The sequence below is a fragment of the Rattus norvegicus genome, chromosome 2, assembly GCF_036323735.1.
Source record: "Rattus norvegicus strain BN/NHsdMcwi chromosome 2, GRCr8, whole genome shotgun sequence".
NCBI lineage: Eukaryota > Metazoa > Chordata > Mammalia > Rodentia > Muridae > Rattus > Rattus norvegicus.
Window position 1 is genome coordinate 247,031,661 of NC_086020.1, and position 6,092 is coordinate 247,037,752.

Genomic DNA, 6,092 nt, shown 5'->3' on the forward strand with positions numbered 1-6,092 from the left:
TCTTTGTTTTCAACATAGTGACCCCCCCCCATCCCAACCCATCTTTAACTAAAGGGAAAACACATCAACAACCAGGAGAACTGAGAGGTCAACTCCAAGTCATTAGCAAAAGTTAGTGACTCTTGTTTTATGTTAATGGCATTGGCTTTGTATGCTATATAGTGATGAATAACATATCTTGTCAAATAAACTAAGAGAAGCAAACACGGATTCATAAGAGAGACCGGAATGGAAGCTACTTGGTCACTGGACTTTGGAAAAGCCCTGTGTGGTATAGGCAGTTCCAGCTATGGCTATAACCAGATCCTCATCCATCCTGTCAACCTCTTCATTGTCAATTATACCACACCGAGGCCTTAGACTCCTGTCTCAAAGTATTATCTTTCCAAGGAAGAAATTCATTTCACAACAAGGCTTTGCATAATTTTCTCTATCAGGATACCTTTTAATGACTAAGTGTCATTAAATGCCATGCTGCTGGCAGGTGTGAGAAGAGATAGTATGAGCAGAAGTGATCTCTTGGGATTTTTGTCACACTGCCTGGAAAAGCGTGCCCTACGCATCTCTGGAATCAGTCAACTGGCTTGGGGATCTAATCCTCCAGCCAGCGTGCTTTGAAGTCATACTTCTCTTACTGCTGGAGCAGATTTAGGGGTGTCTCATCTTAAAGGGAGCATGGGTTTTTATTCTGTTACCCAGAACAGCACTGTTCAGTGGGCGGGTAGGCCCCACTCATTGTTTTGGCTAGAGTCCAGAGGAAAAGATAATCCTCCATTCCGTTAGGTCCTGTGGCTCATTTCAGCCAAAGGTGGAATCAGTTCAATTATCTGTGGTGATGGAGGGGAAACAAGACCTAACTTACAACAGCATTACTGGGTTGTTTTGATAAGTACAGAGGCAATCTTCTAAAAGGATTTTTTAAAAGTCACCTACACAGTGCCCGGAGGACTCTGAACTGCTTTCTAGGTTGTCCAAGGAGTCCAGAAAGTATGTTATTTAAGACAAACTGTAAAATAGTATTTATTGGAAGGGCACAGGATAGTTAGCAGGTCTTAACTACCATGTGTCAGATACAATCCCAGAAAAGAGATGCAAGGTTTGCTTTTTCTGCTTCTTCATTGCAAGTGCATAATTTCTTGTTGGCTTTTATGATACCAGTAAGGGCTTTCAAAATCATATATTTATTACATTTAAACACACTTTTGAAGGAAATAAACTTATGGAGAAAGTATTATACATTGCAGTGAGTTCAGCATATTAAAATATTGTGATAGGTTTTAAAATAATTACAATAAAAACTGTAACCCTTCACCAACTCTCAGCAATTTCCATCCTTTGCAAGCTCTCCCTTCCCGTGCTTGGCTGCCTTTGCTGGGAGGTTTTCTGTGCTCAGAGATCCTATTCTGGCTCCTCTCTTTGAGACATTCCTGTGCACACAATGTTGCTTCAGCTCTTTTGACTTTCTAGGGTCTATTACGATCCAATATTCCAATCTTAAAAAAAGTCTTCTGATCTTTCATATTCCTTTTGTTAACTGGGGATCTTAGATTTGCATAACAGAAATACATTACATCATTGGAAATGGCTGCAGAGCATATGAGGAAGACGAGGAAGGCTGGGAGAACTGTGAGGCCATTACGCTGCACTGATGCTGTCAGAGCAGAGGGGGAGCTTGAAAGTGCAGCAGTAGTGGCACAGGCTTTAAGACATTCAACAAGCTTGGTGGAATTTTCCAGCTGGGTCTCACTTTCAGGAAAGCCTGGCACATCACGGAATCTTCTTATAAGTGCTCTGATTCCTCTTCAGGTATTAGTAGCACAGGGCCTTGTGGGAAACATGGCTTCCAGAACAAAGGGATAATGGGCTTAAGCATGAAGCTGCAGAATGGTTGCTCCTTGCCATTCCACACGGTAGGAGAATGAACATGTATGCATTCCTAGTTCAGTCTCTGTACTTTTGAACTCTGTCCTTGTGAGGTGTGTGTGTGTGTGTGTGTGTGTGTGTGTGTGTGTGTGTGTGTGTGTGTGTTTGTGTGTGTTTGTGTGTGTGTTTGTGTGTATGTTTGTGTGTGTGTTTGTGTGTATGTTTGTGTGTGTATGTGTGTATGTGTGTATGTGTGTGTGTGTATGTGTGCTTTCTGTGCACATGCATGTGTGGGTGCATGCATGTGTATGTGTGTTTTGTTTTCCTTTAAATAGAAGTTAAAAAGGCATAAATAAATGTGGTGTTTGAGTTGATAATTTTACACTAGTTGCTTTTAAATTATGATTTTTATAAAACATGATTTTTATAATTTTAGCATCAAATTGAGTTGTTGTTATAGAATGAGAATACGGGAGACACAGTCATTTTCGAATAAATACGTGTTCTCACACTAGGATGTCTTTTTCCTTCCAGTACCACATGAGAAAGTAGCATGGGTCATGGGTAAGGATCTGGGGCGCTGTGATGGGGTTTAACTTCTACTCTAACTCATGATGTACTAGTGCTCCAGTCGGCACAGCAATGGACTGCATGCAAAAGTAAGGGTTACATGAATGCCCAGAGATTCATTGAGAATCAAATCTATGTGTCCTCACCAGACAGCCCATGGTTTCCTGTCCTTAAATCCTTCCCCATTCTCTGGCACAAGTGTGGTCACATGGAAATTGTGATTCATCCAGCTGGCAGTGTCAGTTTGTAGGGACAGTATGGTAGCCACTCTATATATGATAAATTATTTTATTTTAAGGAAGATGTATTGAATCATTCCTATGTCTTCACTGATTTAAGAGTGTAATTCCGTATCTGTCATGGTTTCTAGTGGTCAAAAATTCAGAAGGAGCAAGGCAGAATTGGTCTGTCTCAACTCTGATGTCTGAAGCAGTGGCTGCAAGAACCAAATGGTGGGTTCAACCTCATTCTACCACAGATGCGGCTGTTAGAATTTGCTGGTGAAAGCAACAATGGTGCCTTTCATCATACCAACATGAAGCCTCTTGATATGGCCTGCATAGCTTCTCCCAGGAGTGACGGCAGGACTTTTTTGTGGAATGAAGCCTGAGAAAGCAGGGTAGAAGCAAACTGCCATCTTCACTTACTTGTGAACATCGAGCATTACTTCCACACAATACTTAAGCTTAGAAGGAAGAAAATTGATCCTTTTCTTTGTGGGAGGAACATATGGGGTTGGTCTGCATTTCTATTTATTTGTCAGTGATCTGTGGATCACCTTTTTGTCCTTTGTATTTTGAGGCTTCTGCATTCAAAAGTCTTGATACTAGGAGTGGCTTGGAAGAAGAAGGCTGGTATAGAAGCAGGGGTTGAGGGCAGACATGGAGTGTTCACTCTTAGGAGAGTTATTAATGTTTCTTATGCCTAAGTTCTCTCCTCCTAGATTAAATAACAATATCTAACACATAGGAAGAGAGTATAGGTTAAATAGAATTACAGACAAGATGCACTAGGCTGAAATTAGTCATCATGATGTCTTTACTTCATTTAGAATCAAGGTTTTGGGATAACCCTTGTTTTTTTAATGACTCAGTAAATTAGAAAATTGCTTTAACTCTAACTTTGTTGGCACAAGGACTCACGTAAAACACAGAACACATTCTTCTGCATTGTATTCACATCACCAAAGAAGTATGCATTTGAGACCAGCTCAGAACGTGTTTATGTTGCGTGAGACATTTTCCCAGTCCCTCCTTCAGCACTTTGTGGACACTTTCTACAACACCCGGGCTTGCCAAAACAGCTTTGCTGCTTGACATGTGTTGTGGGATGAGCGTCTAAGCTTCCTGTTTCCTTTAATTTATCTGAGAACTGTTGTGCAGTCAGAGAACAGCTGCCTTGCTGGGAGCCACAGAGTGTCTATGTCATATACTGAGCAGTGTGCACCAGCTGTCTGTTCAGCCTTAACTGCATCCAAATACACTGAGATTTCCAGAGTAAGTCTGAAGCAGAAAGGGAGACATTGTTCCTGCAAAAACACAAACATTCCTTACTCCACTGTTTACCTAACTCTCTTCATTGCATCAAGAAAAGTGTGTGCACAAGAGATATCCAGTGAAGACCGTAGGGCCAGTTACAACTCTGGGGCACCAAACTTTGTCTGAGGGCTTCAGCAGTCTTGTCCTGAAACTGGGGGAAAAAGAAGAAGAGCAAGATAAGGAGGACTGTGCAGCCTCACCTGCCTGTCACCCAGGGGGAGAATAGTGCAGACACGCCTTGTGCTTTGTATATATTTATTACGTTCCATCTAATAGTTGACTTAAATCAATATTAACGTATCAAATACACATATAATGCTTTACCTTACAGGAAATATTTCTGCAGGGAATTTAGAGAGCAGTGGCCAGAAACCATACCACTTATGAAACGAACCAAGTGGTTTTATTATTATATTTTTGCTAGGGTCACAATACATTCTACCATTTAGCTGTTTTGCAAAAATATGAAATATACACTATTTTTCAATTCTTATTTAGGGTACAGCCTATTTTTCTGTAACTTGTCCTCATTTTTCATGGTTGATTATATCCACAGTTGACAGTGAATGAAAAGTAGGAATTCTACATTCAGGGAAATAAAACACGTATTTGTTTGTATTTATACGTTTATTATCTTAAAACTTTTACGTTGAAACAGAATTACATCAATTCCCTATTCTCTTTCTTCTCTCTAGGCCTTGTAAGCTAATCTCCATTAAACTCCCCTCCTGCCATACACATTCTGAATTTGATAGCCTCTTTTACTTTTTTTTGTATGTATGTATCTCTCTCTCTCTCACTATATATATATATATATATATATATATATATATATATACACACACACACACACAGATGCACAAATACATATATGTATATATGCACAAATATGCATACATAAAAAGCCTGCTGAGACCATTTGCATTGCGTGTTTACTGTTTCAAGCTGAACACTAGATATTAGAACATCAATGAGGATGCTCAATCAATGAGGATGCTCCCCCTTCGAAGAGGCTAATTCTCCTCCTCCTGACAGTCAATAGTTGTTAGTAGTTCTTGTTCCAGGTGTGGGACCCTGCAACATTTCTTCTCTTTGATGTGAACATATCCATTGATTGATGTTGCTGTATCAATGATCTTTTTGTGCAGCCATTTCTTTCACAGCAGACTTAGTGGTATTTGGACTCAATCTTTCTGTTCTTTGAGCCATAGATGTAGGAGATATGATATGATGTGGATATGTCTATTAGGAATCCCCATGATTTGTCAGTCTCCGAAGATGGAGCAAAATTCAGGGTAATAAAATAAGTGTGACAATATTCATAGGTCACACTTATTCATAGTTCAAGTATGAGGAGAGTTTTGGCTATACTGGTTTATCATATCAGTGAGATTTGCGAGGTTTTCACTTTATTAGCAAGTGCCCCTTCCCATTAATTTACACTGCACACCCAAATCTGAAATATGGTTATAGACTTTGTGGGAAGGGGGGGGGAGGAATGGAGGGAGAGAGAGAGAGAGAGAGAGAGAGAGAGAGAGAGAGAGAGAGAGAGAGAGAGCACTTCTGCTTGGAGAATAGACACCCAGTGAAGTAAAAATGTTCTTAGTTATTTCATAGTGGCATGGACAGCATGAAGGATTCAGAGAATCAAGATAAATACATTTTCCGATCTTTCAATGGATTTATTCAAGAATATAAACTCCTTGAAACTACTGTTTGCATTATCAAGATAACTGACAGTTGTGAACTTGTGTAAGTTCCTACTTCATGCATTTCGTTAGGTTAAACTTCATCACAGCTCCTAGAGAAAAATAGCCACTGTTTTTACTGTGAAGATGAGAAAAGAGGCAGTGGCTGGCCTGGGTTCTCACCTTGCATCATGTAAGCAGCAAATGATGTGGCTTTCAGTTAAGCTTATATGGAATGTGTGGTCGTTGAATAAAAATAGCCCCTGAAGACTCATATATCTAGATACTTAGCCAATGGTTACTGACACAATTTAAAAGGATTAGGAAGTATGGCCTGGTTGTAGGAAGTGTTTCACTGAGAGTGACCTTTAAGTTTTCAAAAGCCGTAGCCATATTTCAGTGTCTCTCTCTTCCTGATACCTATGGATTCAAA

The 6,092-nt window shown here is 39.9% G+C and overlaps 1 pseudogene; it reads left to right on the top strand.

Annotated features, from left to right (window-relative positions):
* Rpl32-ps7 (ribosomal protein L32, pseudogene 7) overlaps nucleotides 1–1,922 on the top strand; it is a 104,186-nt pseudogene extending 102,264 nt beyond the window's left edge.
* Nucleotides 1,923–6,092: the final 4,170 nt, after the last annotated feature.